Source organism: Stenella coeruleoalba (genome assembly GCF_951394435.1).
Source record: "Stenella coeruleoalba genome assembly, chromosome: 14".
Taxonomy (NCBI): Eukaryota; Metazoa; Chordata; class Mammalia; order Artiodactyla; family Delphinidae; genus Stenella; species Stenella coeruleoalba.
Window position 1 is genome coordinate 33891527 of NC_137160.1, and position 21199 is coordinate 33912725.

A 21199-nucleotide genomic window follows, 5' to 3' on the forward strand; every position below is an offset into this window, starting at 1 on the left:
AGTGAAAGGTGAGAGGAGAGCAAGGAAGTTCTCTAAGGAGAAAATAGGGCTGCAAATAGGAAGGGAGAAGGTAGGGAAAGAAAAAAAGGTTGAGAGAAAGGGACATGTGATAGTGGAAAGGGAGAAATGTTCTGTACAGTTGATTTCTGTCTGATACTACCTTTTTTTAATAGGACTCATTTTTATGCAATAGGAATATAGGTCGATGATGGCTTCTGCAGTTACATACTTCAGTGGAACGTTTCTATTTAATCTGCCTAACTAGGTACTTCTCCAGCTAGTTAGGGGTGTTTAGGTGTATGTCTCTTCTCATGTAAATGGGAGGCTATTGTCACTGCATCCAAGCACAGGGCATTATAATTAGGCCAATTTCAAGTATTTATGGGAAAAAGAAAAGCATCATTCTCTCACCCTCTCTCAGCAGGGGCCGTTATTGATTGGATAGTGATGAATTAGTGAGATGTGCTGGGAGGATTGGTAGGGGGTGCAGAGAACTTTGTTGTTAGTGCCGATTATGCCACATGCATTTAAAATCTAAGGCACACAATGAGAGAAGAAAGTTGATTAGCAGCTTTAATTTTCCCATAGCCTAGGTAATTGTCTGCATCAGGATATGGGAGAAAATAAAGAGGTCGTCACATGTTGGAGGTGGAGGTGATGTTTCTTTCTTTTTTATGATTTTCAAGGCCAATTTATGAAGAAGAGTTATATAAGCAGCTTTAAAAATTCTGAATTGTAAGATCAAGATTTAGTGCCTCACAAAATTAAATTGGAAAAGTAGAAATCTTAATAACTACATTTTTTTTTAAAAAATGAAGGAAACAAGGAACTGAAAATGTTATAGGAATTCACTAATATTTGTATTTATTAAACATAGAAAACAATGAAATGTCTGAAAAGAGATCAGCAAACAGTTTTTCTTTTGAGAAAAGTGATGGGTGAACAAGTTAAATCATGTGGCTTTACATATCTTTCCATAAAATCATATTTCAAATAATAGAAACACAAACCAAGAATAAGAATATAGAAAGGAAAAGAACAAATTTCCTTAATTAAAATAAATGTTACTACCTTTATCATCTTCATTCTAATGACACAAATTCCTGAACATAAGGATTAAATATATGTTTATTTTTTCACCACTGTATCTCTATTAGCTCAAAGACAAGAATGTACCATTTACTCAATTATTGCTATTTGCATGAATAAATAATTTTGTGAGCTGCATTGTGTCCTCAACTTTCTCAGGGACAGATGAAGAATGGGATCTAGCATTACTTTTATTTATGATACACTGATTAGCTTAAAACCTTGCTGAAAAGATTTTATATATAAAATATATTTGAAAGTTAAAGAAGAAGGAATGTATAATTCTTCTACAGATTTTTTTAAGGGAACATATTTTGGTATTAGTGATGGACACCAGTAGATCTTAAAATGTAAGTGATCTATTGATTGTAATTTAGGATTAAAAAGTGAGGTCACAACAACCAAGATGTCCTTTAATATGTGGATGAATAAACAAACTGAAGTATATCTATATGATGGAATAGTATTCAATGATAACAAGAAATAACCTCTCATGCTATGAAAAAACATGGAGGGAACTTCAATTCCTATTGCTAAGTGAAAGATGCCAGTAAGAAAAGGTTAAATACTGTACGATTCCAACTATATAGTATTCTGAAAAAAGGTGAAGACAGTTAAATTATCAGTGGTTGACAGGGGGTTAAGCAGGCGGGGGGGGGGGGGGGGGACTTGTGTCAGTACTGCCCATGACCAGTAGATGCCAAAACACATGTTTTCCCCTGCATGAGCACTACATTACCAACCCAGAGTCAGCTGAGTTTGTGCAACATCTTAATTATACCAGTTGTACTCAAAAACTGTAATTCTTAAAAAAGTAGTGTCCAACTGTGAGAGAGACACTGTATAAGAAAAGGAAAGAATCTAGGCAGCTTATAATTTTTCTCTTCATTTTAAAGAAATTATCAATAATGAGTGTGGCATTTAAAAAAGAAAAAAAAATACCTCCAGTCAGAAAACGCACCATTCAAGTAAAGGCTTTGGTTCTACATTGAAAAACTGGTAAATGAAAATCGATACCTATACTTAAAATTAAAATATGCAAGGAACACAGGTATATTTTCCATCGTTCTCAGCTTATCTTAACTTTTTCTATTATTTGACCAAATATAGGTCTCAAATATTTTGAATAAGAAAGAGAACTTCTATTACACTTTGGTATCTAATGTTTATCTTGTTGAACAAAGCCAAACAAAAATGCCTATAGTATGTGTAGGTGGGGCTGGGGAGAGTACATTTCTCAGTTTTCTGCCTTTTATTCCTGGGGAAAATTAGAACACACAGATTTGTTCCATAACCAAAGATAGTACCATTTGCTTAGTGACAGATAATAAAATTGAAGGAAAATGGCTAAAAGGAACTAGCTTCTATAATAGTTGCCTTCAAGTTGTGGCCAAAAAAATTCCAGGACATCTTAGGAACTTTCTTGTGGGACAGAAGTGGGGGGACAAAAGGAACAGAGAGCTTGTGCAGGATGCTGAGGACATGGCATCTACTATAACAAAACAGCTCCATTTACTTATTTTAATATTTTATATGTATGCATATGATTTTGGTCAAATCAATGCTTTCTTGGCAAAAAATAATTAGAAAATGTTGGTTTTATGCTTTGAAAATTCAGCCTAATATATTAAAGGCATATGTCACAAAATTAACTGTAGGAACAACCACATAGTAAAATGAAAAGAACAGTGTGAGATAATGCTAATAAAAATGGGATAAAGGTGGAAAATGTTAAATGGATTTTACAAATGTATACTGAAGAAAAAATATTGTAGAAGAATAGGTCATCTAACAAATGAGAACAGTCACTGAAAAGCAATAATTTTTAAACTGTTGCAATATTAGACTTAATTAAATCAATTTAACAGTAATATAAAAGAAATTTAAATTTTATCCATTGGGAGGATCTTTTAAAATATATTTGATTATATACTTGTAGAAATGTATACCTGTATAATTCCATATGATATTTTTACGTAAACAATAAAATTTGGTTTCATTTTAAATAAATCATTTAAAATTTAATTTGTAGATTTTTTTTCTAATTTAAAGAAGACTAAGGGATACACTCCAGAATAAAGAAAAAATAAGTTTGAGGTGTGTTGAAAATGGCATTACTGTAATAGGCAATTATTGTAATAGGCAAGAAACATAAGATATACCCCAAAGCTTTTAGAATCAAAGACATTTAAGGCTAGGGTGAAACAATATGTATATATTACATACTGTCTTTGGGGTCAGTTTAAAACTCCTTAGCCTCATATATGTTTTTTTTCTACTAACTGACCCAACATTTATTCTTTGCTCTTACTAATAAATACTCACTATGTAAAGGGCAGTGTATGGAATGATACACATATTATTTTAAGCTTCATTTTGTTATTCATTTTATATAAAATGTGTGCCACTTACTCTTTTCTCATTTTGAATTCTGTTAATTCTTTAAAATCTATCTCAGGTCTTGTTCCATGGAGTTCTCTCAGAACATTAAGGCTCACAGAGATTGTTCCTTCTGAATTCTTAAAACAATGAAAACGTGACTGTTATTATGGTGTTTGACTATGTTATTTCATGTTCTCTAGCAATTTCATTTATATGTCTTATCTCTACCCGAGTTTTACATTTGCTGGATTTTTCTTTTTTTTTTTGCGGTAAGCGGGCCTGTCACTGTTGTGACCTCTCCTGTTGTGAAGCACAGTCTCCAGACACGCAGGCTCAGCAGCCATGGCTCACGGGCCCAGCCGCTCCGCGGCATGTGGGATCTTCTCGGACCAGGGCACAAACCCATGTCCCTTGCATTGGCAGGCGGACTCTCAACCACTGCGCCACCAGGGAAGCCCTGCTGGATGTTTAATGAAGAAATATTTGTTGTGTTGAATGAATTATAATTCCTCGAGATTAAGGTCTTTGTCTTTTCTTTTTATTTCTTCAAAAAACTGCTACATAACATGGCTACCATGATGGTGAAGAACATGGAGCCATGGGTGAAGAACATAGAGACAAACTCATTTGGCAGAGGGTATGGTGCAGTTATACATGATGAGGATGCAGGACCAAAGAAGGACCCAGTGACTGGGTGAGGGAAATGACTCTAGAGTTGACATAAGATGAGGCTGGAGAAGCAAACAGGGACCAGATTGTGCATGGACTCCAGGGTCTGGGGAAATGAGTAGGTTCTATGGTTCCATTGTAAAGGTCATGGAAAGCCTTTAATGGCATTAGACAGAGGAATAACCTCATCTAGTATCTGTTTTTTAAAGATTACTCTGACTGCTGTGGGAAGTACTGATAAGAAGGAGGAAAGTGTGGCTGTCACATGGCACCCTTCACTGGCCTCTGATAGCATCTGTTATATTGATTCCTTCCACCTGACTCCTAGACACGGGTTTCTTTATGTTTTGTTTTCAAGGCAAGTTTTTTTTTTTGTTTGTTTGTTTTTCTTTTACTTTTTTTCTCTTCTTGCACTATCCCTTGAAAATCCCACCTAGTGTCATGGTTTTAACATACACTGACAGCATAGTGATTTCTAAATCTAAATCTTCTAGACGAACATCCTCCTGGCTTCTGTCATATACATCTGCTTTCTGCCTGAACATATTCATTTGAATATCCATGGATGGCTAAAATTCTAATGCCCAGAATAGAATTAATTCTTTCATCTTACTTAGTCTGACTCTTTCTCATTTACTTTCTGTCACAATTTCAGGAAAGTAAAATAACAATTGTCAGTTCAAACTCAAACATGAAATTCATTTAGACTTCACCCTCCCACCATATCTGATAAATCATGAATTCCAATGTAATTCTTTTTGAATCCTTCTGCTTTTCTTCAACCCCACCATAACAACTCTAGTTCAGGTACTTATGGCTCTCTTTGGCCTTGCAAGCACTCATGCCTTTCTTGTGTTCCTTTCCATCTAGGCTCACTGTTCTCAGTCAGATTCTTCACAAAACTTTTGAGCTTTCAAAACTCAACTTGGAAACAAAGATCAAGCAGAAGGAATTCACAAAGCAGTTCAAGATTTATCAGAGGCAGTGGTGGTAGTGGGGGGGGTTATCTAGAAAGGGCAAATCACTAGAGGATCTCCCAAACATCTCTAGTGAGCTCCCTTTTCCTTTTCCCTGATGTTGCTGCCTTTGTGTAGGCTTGGATCTTCTCCCTCCAGGACTCTTGCCTGGATACACTGGATCAATTTATCCCATTGCCAATCCATTCTTTATGCAGTCTTTCTAATACATAATTTTGATTATAACAACCCTCTGTTTAAAATTTTATTTTATGGTTTCTTATTTTATACAGGTTCAGGTCCAAACACCTTAGCTTGTCTCTAGGATAAGCTTTATCTTATAGTCGCAGTCTTGGATTCTGACTCTCCTGACTTGCATTTTTCTCTTCACTCAGACCAAACCAGAGGCCCAGTGTTACTTGAGCTTTCCTGCCCATTCATTCCTATCTGAATATGCTCTCATCCTATAGACAAACATATAATCATATGTCAAGAGGAACTCAAATTCGACTTCCACTGTGGAACTCTTCCTCTAATCAGAGTATGTACAGACTGCCATGGAGTCATAGACAAAGCAGCAGCCAACATTGCATAGCACTGCTCACTGTGAAATGCACAATGGAATTACAGTGAGATCAAGGACCATGTTGTATCTTATTTGTACTTCTGTACTTGCATAGCAGGAATTTAATATTTTAAAAGTGTATAATATGTGTTTGTGGATTGAATGAATAAATGAATGGAAAAATAAACAAATGAATAAAAATGTAATCATAGAGTTAGGAATAAATTTCAATATTACTTGGTTAAAAGGGATAGAGAAAATAATGAGAATATTTAAAATGAGATTCATTATGTGAAAAAAAAATGTTTGTCAGTGCAGAAAATCAAGACCAAGATAAAGGCAAATATGACAGAAAGATTTCAATGCTTTTATCAGGTGAGATAAAACCGAATGGTGGCAATAGGTATAACAAGTTGATCACACAGGAACATTATGGCATGTAAGCAGAAATTACAAATATATCCAAAAGAGGCAAAATTTGAGAGTAGAGGAAGAGAAAGGGAATGTGAAGAAATACTCTAAGGGAAGACACACCATTGCTGAGAGAGAACACCTGAATTACAGGAGTTTAAGATGAGGTATTTTATAAAGCAACATAAATCAATTTTGATTAAGATTTTTCACAGAGTAATTTGTTCCCCATCTCTACGGAGATGCAAACCCTCTTCTAGCTTTGGCTGGCACTCCAGTTTCTAAGAAAGACTTCTGCAGAGTGAAAATTGGATTAAACTTTTAAGAATAATTTTTGTTTTTAAATTACCACTACAGAAAAGTTTGTTATAGTCCAAATAAAATAAAATAAATGTCGTGGTCTGAGTGTAGGTTGGAAAAGAATTTCCAGACACAAAGCAGAATGTAAGGAAGATAGAGATTATTAAAGAAAAGGGTCACTACAAGAACAGTGGGCTGACTTCCTGGTAGCCCGGTGAAGTCCAGGAAGAGCATGGGTTGCTTGTCTGTTTTTATAGCCAGGAAACAAAGGGACTTGTGAGTCACCTGCTGATTGGGTAAGGTCTGCATATTTCCAGGGGGTTGAATACCTTTCTTTATATAGGATGGGAAAGGAGCAAGGCATGCTGCTTGGGAAAGCTCAAGCATGTTGCAATGGTTGCTGCATGATAGAGTGATAAGTGTCTGGTAATTCTCTGTTCTAGCGATGTTGGCCCTTTGGGTTTATCTTGTTCTTTGTCCTTGAAGCACGCCACATTTCCCCCTCTCTTCATTTAAAGGGCCAGTTCTTTGACCCTGTTGGATACCCTGCTCATGTCTCTCTAACCGCCTAGCTCCCTCTCAGGTGTTTGGTAACCTTTTTGTAAGGAAAAGAGGTGACGATCTCTCTGGCTACCTCCTGCTAGGCAGGGACATCGAAGGGGTCCTACTCTCTGTCAGGGTATATCTAGGAAGGGATGGAGGCTCCATGGAACTTGATGGCAGCTTGTTCAAGTGTTCCCCAGGTATTGAGTGGCTGGTATTCTTGTCGCCTTACCATTTGGACTTTCATTTGTTGTATTCTAGAAGAGACAAACTTCAAAAGGATGTTAAATATATATGGCCTGAAGATCAATAGAAGTAGGAAGGCTATAACAGGACCTAGGAAAGGGGTTAGCCAAGAGAACCAGGACCAGATATTAGTCTTGAAATGATAAAGTAGCTTTAAGTTTTGTTAAAACTCCTGGACTAATGGAGGCATAGGACAGGCCAGGAGGTCTAGGAAAGAGTGTGTGAATAGAGTATTTTCAAGAGAATAGGGTAAGGGAGGTGTTAAATGGCCATAAGAGGGTTATCCATCTATACCTGTTAGGAGGATTGAGGAAAGGTGAACGGGAACAGAGAAGGAGATCACGACTGAATAAGTAGTCCCAGTGTCAATCAGAAAGTTTAGAGTAGCCCCTGCCACATCCAGGGTTACTCAGGGCTCCTCCGGTCTTATGGTGAACATGGGGCCTGTAGGTTTAGCCCCAGGCATCTTCAGGAGCCCTAGGTCTAGAGTGCAATCCGATTCTTGCTCCTTATCGTCAACTGCCACCGACAGGGGCAATTGGTATTGATTTTGTCCCAGGGGGACAGGTCCTGAAGTACCCCAGGTGTTGGGTGGTTCTGGCGTTGACCTACATGCTTGAAGGCAGGAGGAACAACTCCTTCTCCAATGGCCCTTTGGGTGACAGTAAGAGCATGGGGTATCGGGTGGTGGGGTGTAGCATTTCCTGACAGTGTGCCCCTGCTGACTGCACTTGTAGCAAGTCAGTGGAGGTTTCTGAGAAGAGGGAGGGATTCCTGTGAGTCCCTGCTGGTGTGGGACTGAGTAATGGCAAGGACCATATATTGAGTGTGTCGATTTAGTTTTTCTTCCTCTCTTAGTTCTAGCCTTTTCCTGGAAACTTTCTCCCTGTTGTTAAAGACCTTAAAGGCCGTGTCAAGTAGGACAGACAATGAGGTTTGTGGGTCCTATTCTAATTTCTGTAGTTCTTGCCTGATGTCAGGCAGGGATTGCTTGGCCTATAAAGTGAGCTGCAAGTATAGCCTGACCTTCAGGGATCTCAGGGTCTAGGTTAGTGTATTTCCTCATAGCCTCTGCTAATCGGACCTGAAAAAGGGCTGGGTTCTCAGAGGGTTCCTGTGTAACTTCTCTGAGTTTATTATAATTGACAGGTTTGGTGATTGCCTTTTTCATATCTTCTAATAGGTAATCATGTAAATTCTCCTAGTGAACCCTCCTGTTGGCCCATATTCATTTGCTTGGTATTTGCATCCTGGTTCCACCCATGTGACTGCTTCTGTCCCCGCTCTCTTCTCATTAGGATTTTGAGCGTGTGCCTCATCTGCCCAGGCCTGATGAATGGCCCAGATCCTGGTCTTTTCTTCATGAGTACAACAGGTAGTTAGAAGCACATGACTATCTTGCCATGTTAGGTCAAAGGCTATGGTAAGGGCCTGCAATTCCATGATAAAAGTGGAGGGTTCCTGGCTGAAGGAGCCTAGTTCCACTTGGATATGAGAGAGATCAGACATGGGGAAGGGGACATGAACTCTGATAGTGTCTAGGTCTCTGTTAGCGACCTCACATAGGGGAAGCATATTGGGACTTGGCTCAGAGCGTTGGGCTGTCCATGACCGAGTGTGGGGAGGGGAAAGAGGGTCCATGTTCTGGTAAGGAGGTGGGGGTTGGGGAGCAGAAAGTTGAGGAGGAGGTGGGTGAGACCCGGGACAAGAAGAGTTTTCTAAAATATCTGATGGAAGGAGAGATGGAGAAGGGTGAGACAGTAAAACTGGTGAACGGGGAGAAGGGGGTGGGCGAGACAGTAGAGCAGCAATGGAGAGACATGCAGCAGGAGTCCCTCAGGCTCAGATTCTGACTGAGGGTCATGAAGGCCTGGATGTACAGAACCTCGGAATCCTTTCCCAGCCTCTGACAATAAAGATCAAGTTGGAGAATGGTGTTATAATTTAGTGTTCCGTTAAGAGACCATTGTTCTTGGTCCCCCAGTTTGTACTGAGGCCAAGTCGTGTTACAAAAGAAATTGAACCTCTTCTTTTTGGGATTGTCTGGGTCTAATACCTTCTAATTCCTGAGAATACAACCAAGAGGTGTGCCTATGGGAATAGACATAACTGAACCCATTCTTAGCCCCAGTGTTATAGAATGAGGGTACTGAGAAACACTGATGGGCAAAAGGCGTCCCTCTTTGTCTCAGTGACATCTCCGTGCAACTAAGACACTATTGAGAACTGTGCAACTAAGGCACCAGTGAACAGAGAGGGGAACTCCTGGTGGTCAGCAGGAATTGAAGAAGTTCTCAGGATGATCTAGAGGTGACGAGGTCCTTTTAAGTCAGTCCAGGTCAGAGAAGAGGAAACGGAAGTAACAGGAAAAGAGGGGTGAGGATTCTGCTTTCTTATCCTACTGAGGAGGCAGTGGCCAAGGGACTGTGGGCTTTGTGTTTTGTTTCAACCATTATGTGCCTCACATTGAATGGAAGTTGTCTTGATGGAGGCAGATGCTCTAATAGCCTGGTCTGTTCCCTGACCCCCTTATCCTTTCATGGGAGTTTTCAATCAGCAGGCACATTAATGGCTTTGAAATGCCTGACCTGTACCCACACAATATCAATTGACCTAGTCTTCAGTCAGAAGGAAGACAGAGGGGTCCTCACCCATTCTGGGTGGCAGTTACTGGGGCCAAGTGAGCTATGGAGCCTTCAGAACACTTGAGGATGTGGCCCTGGCCAGAGTTCCTCCATTGCTTCCACAGCCACTCGCCTGTTGACAAAGGGTCCCAAGGAATGAGAGGAGGAGGTGGGGGAGGAGATCCCCCCAAGAGATATCCCCATACGGGCCACAAAAATGGTCTGAGTATGGGTTGGAAAAGAATTTTCAGACATAAGGCAGAATGTAAGGAAGATAGAGTTTGTTAAAGAGAAGGGTTGCTGTAAGAACAGTGGGCCGACTTTCTGGTAGCCAGGGAAAGTTGATGATGAGCATGGGTTGCTTGTATGTTTTTATAGCCAGGGAACAAAGGGACTTGTGAGTCACCTGCTGATTGGGTAGGGTCTGCATATTTCCAGTGAGATGAATACTATTCTTTATATGGGATTGGAAAGGAGCAAGGCATGCTGCTTGGGAAAGCTCAGAGATTTGCAATGGTTACTTCGTGACAGAGTGATAAGAGTCCAGTAACTCTCTGCTCCGGCAATGTTGGCCTTTGAATTTATCTGGTTCTTTGTCCTTGGATCACACCACAATAAATGTTATTATTTTCCTAAATCATTTGATAGCAAGTTGCCAACCTGATGCCCACAAACATTTTGATATGTAATGTCTGTAGACAAGTTATCCTCCTTCACAGCCACAATATAACATTTAAAATAAAGAATTAGCATTGGTACATTTCTGCCATCTACTCCTCAGATCCATGCAAATTTTGCCAGTTGTCCCAGATCCTGCCTGGGGAAAGGGCCCACTCATTATCATGGACTAAGTTTTCATATCTCTTTAGTCTACTTCAGTCTGGAAGAGTTCTGTAGGGTTTTTTTTGTTGTTTGCTTGTTTGTTTGTTTTTGTTGTGTTTTGTTTATTTGGTTTTGGTTTTGACTTTTAGAACCTGAGGCCTTTGAAGATTATTTTATAAAATGTAGATTTGTATGATGTTTCCTTGTGATTGGGTTCAGGTTATGATTCTTTGGCAGGAAAATCACTGTAGAGTTGTCAACTTCTCAATGTGCCCTATCAAGTGGTGCATAATTTTATTTGCCCCATAACTGATGATGTTCATTTTTTTTGACCACACCTTGCAACATGTGGAACTTCCCCAACCAGGGATCAAACCTGTGCCCCCTGCAGTGGAAGTGAGGAGTCTTAACCACTAGTCAACCAGGAAAGTCCTGATGTTCATTTTGATCACTTGATTAAGGTGTTGTCATCCATGTTTCTCCTAGTAGTTATTCTTTTCCCTTTTGCAATCAATAATTATTTTGTGAGAAAGTACATTGTAACCATATTGTTCCTCATCAAACTTGCACATCTATTTTTATTTATATCCATATGCACTCACAGTTTATTCTTTTATGATTTTATTTAACAGAATCATCAACATTCATCTGAGAACTTGTTATAGATACAAATTCCCAGGCCACACCCTGAATTTACCTAATTATAAACTGTGGTGGTGGGGGCCAAAAGTCTGCAGTTTAACTGTCTCTCTAGTGGTTGTGAAGCATACAAAAGTCTAAGAACCACTCAAATACTGGATTTCAACCCTAGCTGTACATTAAAAATCACCTGCTGGAACCTTTAAAAACTATCAATTCTTGGGTCTCATCCTGAGAGATAGGCAGAAATTGCTCTAGGATGGGGCTTCACAATCAATATTTTTTATTTCCTATAATGACTCTAATGTGCAGGCAAAGTTTAAAACCAACTGAGGATTTTAAATGAGGCAATGGTTCTCAAACTTGGCTCCACATTGTAATCATATAGGGTGCTTTAAAAAATACTAGTGCCTGGGTCTCACCCATAGAAATTCTGATTTAATTAGTCTGGAATGCAACAAGAACATCATAATTTAAAAATATTACAATTACCTGAAGAATTTTCAAACCTGCTGATGCCCACTTCAGACCACTTCTTATACAAATTAAATCAGAAGCTCTAGTAGTTGGATACAGCATCAGTGGTATTAAAAACTGCCCAGGTGATTTTTTTCACTCCCCCTTTTATCTGCAGGGGATGCACTCCAAGATCTTCAGTGGATGCCTGAAACCATGCATACTATTGAGCCCTATATATACCATGATTTTTTCCTATACATGATTGTGATAAATTTTAATTTATAAATTAGGCACAGTAACAGATTAACAAGAATAGTAATAAAATAGAACAATTATAACAATGTACTGTAACAAAAATTACGTGAGTGTGAAGTTACTTTGTCTCTCAGAATAACTTATTGTACAAATTCAATGCCTTTTCCAACTTAACTAAGCACTTAACATGACTGTGGCTATAAGTTTTACAGTTTAATGTGCGACAGCAAAACTAGCATGAATTTCTTTTTCATTCTTCCCAATTTTATGGATAGAAGATTCATTCTCACAGTAGATCTTAGCAACCTCAGCATATTATTTTTTTTCTTCCCATATTAAGTTGAGAACTTTCACTTCCTCACATAAAAGTAGAACTTTACAGCTTCTCTTTGGCAGATTCGAATTGCCAGCATTGCTACTCTTGCACTTTGGGTTCATTATTAAGTAAAATAGGGTCACTTGAACATAGCCATCGTGATACCACCACAGTGGATCTGGTAAGCAAGACAGCCGCTAAGTGACCAACTAGAAACACTAGACAACAGGATGATTCCTGTCCCAGGTGGACAAAGTGGCACTGTGAGAGATTTAATCTGCTACTCAGAACAACTTGCAATTTAAAACTTATGAAAATTTCTGAAATTTTCCATTTGACCTTTACAGATAAAAGTTGACCAAAGGTAACTGAAAATGGGGAAGTGAAATCACAGATACAGACGGATCACTGTACAATACTTAGCAAGTTTGAGAACCAGTACTCTGGGTCCTCTATACCTCATAGTGTCCTATTCCATAATGAGGCTATTCCCTTCTAATAATAAAACTATCCCTTATTGTAGCCATAATGTGTGCTAGCATGGTGCTAAAAACCTCATACTTAAACAAAATTATCACAATAACTACCTGCAATTTATGGTATTTTCACACCAAATGAGGAAATTGAGACTCAAGGCAAAGACTTATCTTAGCTCAATTCATACAACCAATCAGTGGAAAAGCAAACATTCAAACTTAGCCTCTGCAATGCTACAACATTTGCTCCTAGCAATTACACTCCATCTCTTTTCACCCCTTATGTGTGAATCTGTCTTTTGTGGGCTCATTTAGTTCACTTTAACAAACATAGTTTGATTACAATATGTATTGAACTAGTTTTCAGATATGCAGGAATTAAGAGAACAAAATAACATGGACAAAGATTCAGAGGTACAGGAGCTTCCCTTCAAATGGGAAGAGTCCTGGTTTATGTGGCATCTTAAAGGTCTAATACCACATTGTGACTCAGCAAGGATGAATGGAGTTAATAGCTCAGGATTTGGAGTCAGGCAGAAATAGGACCAATCCTGCCTTTGCCAATATCTCTATGATTTCTTCAACTCTTAAATAGGAAAATAATAACCATTGCCCAGGATTTATGTGAGATTTAAATGATGAAAAATAGTTAATGCATCATGCCTGGCATGTAGAAGATGCTTATTAAATTAAATTAACATGGCTCCAAGTCTTCTTGTATGAAATTGCTCTCTCCCAGGTGTAAGGGAGGTTGGAGGGGTAGGAGAAAGAGACACTTGGATAGACTTAAGCATCCTTTACAGACCAGCAACACCGGTATCACCTAAGAGATTATTAGAAATGCAGACTCTGTGTTCCACCCCAGATTTTGTATTTCAACAAGAACCCGTGGTGGTTTGTATGTTCAATAAAGTTTAAGCAGGTGTCCTAGCAAATCCTGGATAGAACAAAGCACATATTGGTTAAGTTTTTATGGAACATGCAAGGAGGTTGGACATGGGGATGCGGTGGATTTGGGAAGAGAGTTTATAAAGATTTCAGGATATAAAATTTAAGCCTCAATTATACAAAATTCTCCTTCAAGGCACTCCTAAGCCATTATCTTATTTTTTCAAGAATCTGGCTACAGGTTTTAAATTTATTTTCTTATTACTATAAAGGTAATAAAGTTCTACCCCAATTCTATTGTGATTAGCCAATAAATCATGCTGGCTGGTTGCTGAGGGTTTTCCTTTAAACTTTTGAATTAAGTTGATGTTTACTTTGTTTATTCCTCCCAAAATAAAATGTTGGAGGAGGAAATTAACTAGTCAGGTGTTTTTATTTCCCTATGTGGTAAGGATAGTTCAGCAGTGACAGAATACATATCTTAGAAGGAATTGTATACCATCCTGGGGCCACATCCTTGTGATAGAAAAGAAAATATCATCCAGTCCCAAGATAATGACTGTCATAAATAAGGGAAATAGAATGGCAGGGACAATTAACCTGCATTCTCTTTATAATGTTAAATGTTTTTTTCTCTGTTAAGGTTGCTTTATGTCTATAGACTTCTACACTTTCAAGGTAGAATTTTCAAAATTGTAATTATAAAAGTTCTAGTATTGTGTTTGCATCTACTTAAAATTTTGATTGCTCATGTTTCAATTACATCTATTGCCTTGTATGTGGTTCTTTTTTTTTTTTTTCAAGTGGCATTAAATGTTTCTCTTTGTAGAATATTTATTAGGGAAGAGAAAATGTCATCAGACAAGAACTTCAATATAACACCATGAAAAGGATAGCATATTGTAAGAGGCACTGTTATGGTAGATGGTCCTTATTCAATGAAAAATGAATCTAGGCCTAATGACCAGATGGCAGAGCTGAACACAGAAATTCCATATGTGTTATGGCAGCGAGGGATAGCCATTGACATACTTGTTTTTCCAGCCAAATGCCTCGGCAGATGCAGAGTTTTACACTTTAACATGACAATATGGCACTAAAACCCAAGAGGAGAGTTAGATGCAAGACTGAAAGCTGATTTAAAGTGGCAGAGTTTAAATCAGATCGGATCCTATTAGGATGAATGCGATGAACAGAATGTGAGGGGAGATTAACCTTCTCTAGGATTGTAGTTTAGATCTGCTCTTTTCACCACATTGTCTAAAGAGGAGCTAAACCTGGACATATTAGTTATAGGTTTCTTCCTGTCCCCAAGCCTTTCTAAAATAAATAATTAAATAAAAATCTAGTATCAAAGATGGATTATTAAAGGAAAGCAGTATTAATGTGTTTTGCCTGGAGAATGAGAGCTCATAATGTGAGTTATTCTCCATTCTGAATAAACTGTGAGATGTACTTGAAAGTTAGATTTTAATTTAATTGCACTTTTCTGTGTGAGGGGCTAGAAGCAGCCATCTTTGTGGAAAAGGGATTGTGTCTATGTTGCACTGCTTAGTAAGCCCTAAGAAAATGTTAGCTTAAAAAAATTAACAGCACCCAAAGACTTTTACTGTTTTAATACATATATTTTTGGGAATATTGACAAACATCAAAGTTTTTTGAAATTGTTAAGCTGTGGGCCAGAAAGTCATTTGCAACCTCTCTCCTCAGGTGTCACTTGTCTTCCACAGGAAGATGACTGCCAAAGGCAGCAACAGAAAACTCATTTTCCCAAACATATCCTAAGTTGAGCAAGGAAAGAAATTATCTTCCATGCTTTTTGATGTGCTGTACAAGGTTCATTGAAGGCAATAATGTGAGTATCTAAGGTCCTATTGCACTTGTTTCTGCAATGAGTCCTAATCGCCCGCTGAGAGTAGTAAATGTCTGTGACCACTGCCTTCCCTTTTTAACTAACTCCCTCTATTTTCCTATGTGAATCTTAAGATTCAGGGGTGCAAAACTGCTATCTATTCACTGGACATACTTGATATTTTCACATCATTGCATTTTTCTTCTTGGTAGTGCACTGAATGTTATACCCACTCTTCCGTATTTTATTGTTTTTGTTTTTTTAAGCATGAATAAATGTGACCATGGTTCCTTGGAGGACAGGAATCAAGACTTTAGTTCTTATTTCCACATGGTGCCAGGGGCACTGATATTTAATTAGTATTTGTGGAATTGCATTAATGACCATGAGACTTATTGGCTCCATATGGCACACTAAGAAAACCTAAGGGAGGGAAGGGAAATGGCAAGAAATAAAGTTGTGTTAGTGTGATTAACATGGTAGGGGACATTAGGGTATAGCTGGATGGTACAGATCATCTGCTGCTGCCTGCCGTAGGTTTGATGCCTACTAGGAGCAATGCACTCACCATGCCTTTTACACTATGCCCAGTTCAAGTTTCACCTCCTGCAAAAGCAATCTCTGATGACACTGAGTGATTATTTCTGCCTTCTATAACCTCCCAAAATAAATGGTTTAAGAATAGCAAGCAACAACAGTAAGTGTGCTCATAGTAATAATAGCAATAATTAATATTTATGAGCATGTACTACATGCCAGATACTGCAGTATAATGCATTATCTCATTTAATCTCCCCAACAATTCTATTTGATAGGCATTATTATTTTCTTTATTTTTAAAGATTAAAAATCTTAGATTTAAGGGATACATATTAGGGAGATTACATGATATATATTAGGAAGATTATGTAATCTCTCTGTGGTTGCAGATCTGGTAAATAATAATACTGAGAATTAAAGCTTGCTCTATTTAATTCTATAACCCAAATCTTAATTGTATAACATTATACAAAAATACAATCATTGGGCACTATTAACCAAATTTGTGTTGAAATCCTTTTAGGCTAAGTTTCATAGCCTGTTTTAATCTATTTAGGCTGATGTTCAAGGCCTTCCAAGTCACATGAACACAACCAAACACTCCTATTTATTAGCTCCAGAACATGGCCTTAGCACATTCCAATGTGCATTTGTTTTCATAAGCTGTTTTCCTTACTTGAGATACTTTTACCCCCTCCCCAGCCATATAGTTGTTTTTTGCCTATTTCTCAGAATTCAACTCAATTTCCAAAGCTACATAAAATCTTTCTCTGACCACTTAAGCCTGGAATGATCAATTTATCTGAAGTCACTTTAAATCTCTCTACCTCCCTTGACCTCCTTAGCTATTTCCTTAATCCATACTGCCGTGATTTCTCACCTAGACCACTATATACACCCCTTAATTGAGTACATTGCTTCTATACTGTCTTCTCTCGCTCTGACATGTTAAATATTCTTCTTCCAAAATAATCTTTTCAAACAATGTCACCCACCTTGCACCCATATTCTAGTGGCTTTCCACTGCCTTTATGCTTTAGGATGAAGACTTGTATCATTAACCTAGGCTATATCTCCTGGCTCATGGCTTTCTGGGTTCAGCTGCCCTAGGCATAACACCTCACTCTTTGTGCTCACTGACACAGACCTGTTTTTCTTGGGTCTTCCTGCTTCCCTTTCTGTCACTTACCCCAAGACTGTACACAGGCTATTCATTCTCCCTGGATCTGTTACACCTCTTGCCTAGTTTACTCGTGAGCATCCTTCAAATTCAGAACACTTTGGGTATAAGGAAGAAGAACCAACAACTTCAAAGACATATGCTAATTTTGGCTCCAAACTAAAGCCAGTAGTAACACTGAAATTTTTTTCTAGCTTGAGTTAGTAAGTTTTTAGTAAGTTGCCCAATATTTTAGTGAGGATTGAGAATCAGCAGCTTTCCCCCTCCTTGGAGGGATACATAGACATCAGGACTCATAATATTAGCATGTACTGCCTGATTCCTTGTTCTCTATACCTACATATCTTAGCATGTTGCCTAAAACAACATCTGATATATCAAATGCTCTTCTTACCATGTGACCTTGACACTCATCTCATTCAGTGATGGGGTTTATGACCCGTTTCATTGATCCTGGGCAGAGTTCTGTGATTGCTTTAACCAATAGAGTTCAGTGAAAGTTAAAGTGATGCCCTGTGACATTAAATTAATCAAACACCTATATTTAGCTTCAAATCATGGCCTTAGCATGGGAGTAATGGCATACATTTCTCCGTTTCATTTTTGGGACTCTCATTCTTGGAACCCAGTTGCCATTGCTGTGAATAGGACCACAGGAAAGTTATGTGGAGAGGCCACAAGTAGGAGTTCCAATTTTCAACACATTTGAGGTCCCAGCTAACAGTCAGCACCAACCACCATGTATATGAGTAAGGATACTGAAAAATGGCTCTAGCCACCTGCCTTTGAGCCACTCCACCAACATAATGGGGGCATAGATTAGTTAACCCCATTGAGCCCTGCTTAAATTCTTTATAGAATGTGTGAATATAATAAAATGGTGATTTTATATCAGTTATTTTGGCACTGCTTTGTTATGTAGTGAGAGTAACAACACCTAACTTTAGTAATGATCCCTGAGTTCACTGTCCTCCCTCAAACAGGTCAAAGTCATAAGACTCCTAAGGAAAGCACTATGGGCCCAAAGGCCGGTGATAATGATATCATTCAGAAAGATACTTCCATAAAATTCTTCTTCTAGTATTATGTTCTCCTTTAATATTTTCTTTTCCTCTTCTATGGTGTCTTTTCTGTGTTGCTGCTCTGTTAATACAGACCTAGAGCCAAGATCCACTTTGGAAACCCTAGCAGGCCCACATTGGGGTACAGATAAAGAGGAATGAATTTGATACCTTAAGTCAGCTTGGCTTTAGGGAAGAAGCCTGGTTATCCTTGGCATCATGTTTTTTCTTTTCCTTGCTCTCTATTTATCATGAAAAAGATTTAGCTTTAGAGTCAGCTTTTTGTTAGGTAACTACAATTAATTTGCTTTGGAGTTTAAAAGAGAATTATCAGTCAATGTTGCCTTAATTTGGGCTGATATAAAGAACTGTAGGCTGGGTAGATTACACACAACAGAAATATATTTCTGACAGTTCTGGTGGCTAGAAGTCTGATATCAGAGCATCAGCATGATCGGATTCTGGTGAGGACCCTCTTCCGGTTGAAGGCTGTTGACTTCTCATTGCACCCTTGATGACAGAAAGAGGGCAAGAGAGATCTTTGGGGTCTCCTTTATAAAGGTCCTAAGCTCATTAAGAAGGCTCCACACTCATGACAGAATTATTTCTCAAGGGCCCCACTTCCTAATGCCATCACATTCACGGCAAAAATTTCAACAGACAAATTGGTGGGTGGAGTTGGTGCACAAATATTCAGCCCATGACAGATATGCAGGCTAGGATTGGAATGTTTATTTACCTGGAGTATCTTTTCTTACATAAACTCCTGTGAAAGCTATAGCTGAGATGGACAAATGTATATCCACTGGTCAAGTGTTCATGGAGTCTGTTTTATGACTTTCATCATCTTGAATACATGTTTAAAGTTACACTGTTCCTTTTTCTTTGCTTTTGCACACAGCCACCATTTTTGTTTAAGCTTTATGCTTTCTCTCCAGCACACTGGAAACAACAAATGAACAAACAAAAAACAAATAATTCCTGATCTCCACACTTCATTTAATTTTGTCATATGACAGAAACCAAGGTTACATAAAAATGATTAAAAGTATAAGAGTAAGAATACCTGAGGTGAAATTCTGGTTTTGCCTCTTATAAGATAGATAAGTTTAATAAAATTTTATAACCACACTGAGGCTAAGCTTAGTCATGTGTAATATAGAGTGAAAAATAGTGGCAACCTTATAAGGTTGTTGGGAAGATTAGACAAGCTAAGACAGGTAAATTGGCTAGAAGAGTGCCTCACCCACAGTAAGAGAGAACTAGCTATATAGTAAAACTTAGGATGTGTGGAGATCAAGAGGTAAGAATACAAAAGGGTCGGATGTAAAAGATTAATAATTATGTCAATATACATGATGTATCTGCTCTAATACAGGAACTTTGCTAGGAATATAAAAATTAATTCTACAGTTTCCCTACCTATAACTTTCAAGAGTTTCAACCCTAAGAGACAGACCCTATGGTGGAAATGTTAGAGAAGATTTTAGCTTTGGACATTTTGATTTGAGATCTCATTGATTCATCAAGGTAGAATTGTGAAGAATTAAACTTTCTTTCTCATTGATCATCTCTTAGAGTTCCTCTACTTCTTTTCACTGCAGCTGAAGAATGTATTTAACTATTAAATATTCATTGCATTAATTACAGCTATTTGGGTTGTTCTGTACTTGATTCTTGTCTTGCTTTACAAACTACATTGAGAATGCTCGGAGGCGGGATTACGCTTCCTTTGTTGCACCTGCCACAGCACTTTAAAATTTTTGAATGCTGTGTCAAGAAAAGTCATCCAAAGGTTGGATATAAGGCAAAAAACAAAAGACCTAGTGTTTTCAGTGTCATTCTGGTGTCACACTCACATAAAAAATTATTTAATTCTTTAGGAAATTGCACCTGAATTTAACTTTGCTTTTTATCATTTAAAGCACAAACATTTTGCAGTTATATATTTACTAGTAGATTCTGTCTGATAGAAAAGAGAAATTCACAGATTATTGCCTTGTAGGAATTAACCAATTTTGTATTTAATCTACTAATTTTATTTATAATATTTATTTTAAAATTACCTATACTATCCCATTTCTAAAATGTTTTTGTAACAAGCTTTATCAACTTACTTGTTCCCTTACTAGTAACTTAAGGAATCTTTGACATATATTCACTCTATATTTGTATTGGAGTCATATGTTTAACCTTTTAAAAATCATGTTCTAACTATTGTGAACTATATGTGAACCAAGAGTTAAAAAGGTATTGTAGATTATTGACTATAGCTATATATCAATACTTATGACTATAAATTTCCCTCTAAGCACATTTTTAGCTGCACTTTTTGAGTTGTAGAATTTTCGTTATCATTCAGATTCAAATATATTCTAACTTTGATTTTGAATTTGTCAATAGAACTGGGGACTATTAAGAAGTACATTTTTAAATTTCCAAACATAGAGTGATTCTGTAGTTCCTTTTCTTTTTTTTTTTTTTTTTTTTTTGTGGTACGCGGACCTCTCACTGCTGTGGCCTCTCCCGTTGCGGAGCACAGGCTCTGGACGCTCAGGCTCAGCGGCCATGGCTCACGGGCCCAGCCGCTCTGCGGCATGTGAGATCTTCCCGGACCGGGGCACGAACCCGTGTCCCCTGCATCGGCAGGCGGACTCTCAACCACTGTGCCACTAGGGAAGCCCTGTAGTTCCTTTTCATTACTGGTTTTTAGCTAAATTGCATTGTGGTCACAGAATGAACTATGCATGACTGCAATCATTTTTATGTTGACAGGACTGATTTTATTTTCCAGCATATGTTTTAATTTTAGAATAATTCTGTGTGCACATAAAAATGTACGTTCTACTGCTGTAGATCATGAAATTAAATTCTCACTATATGTTAACTCAAAAGTAATTATGGGGCTTCCCTGGTGGCGCAGTGG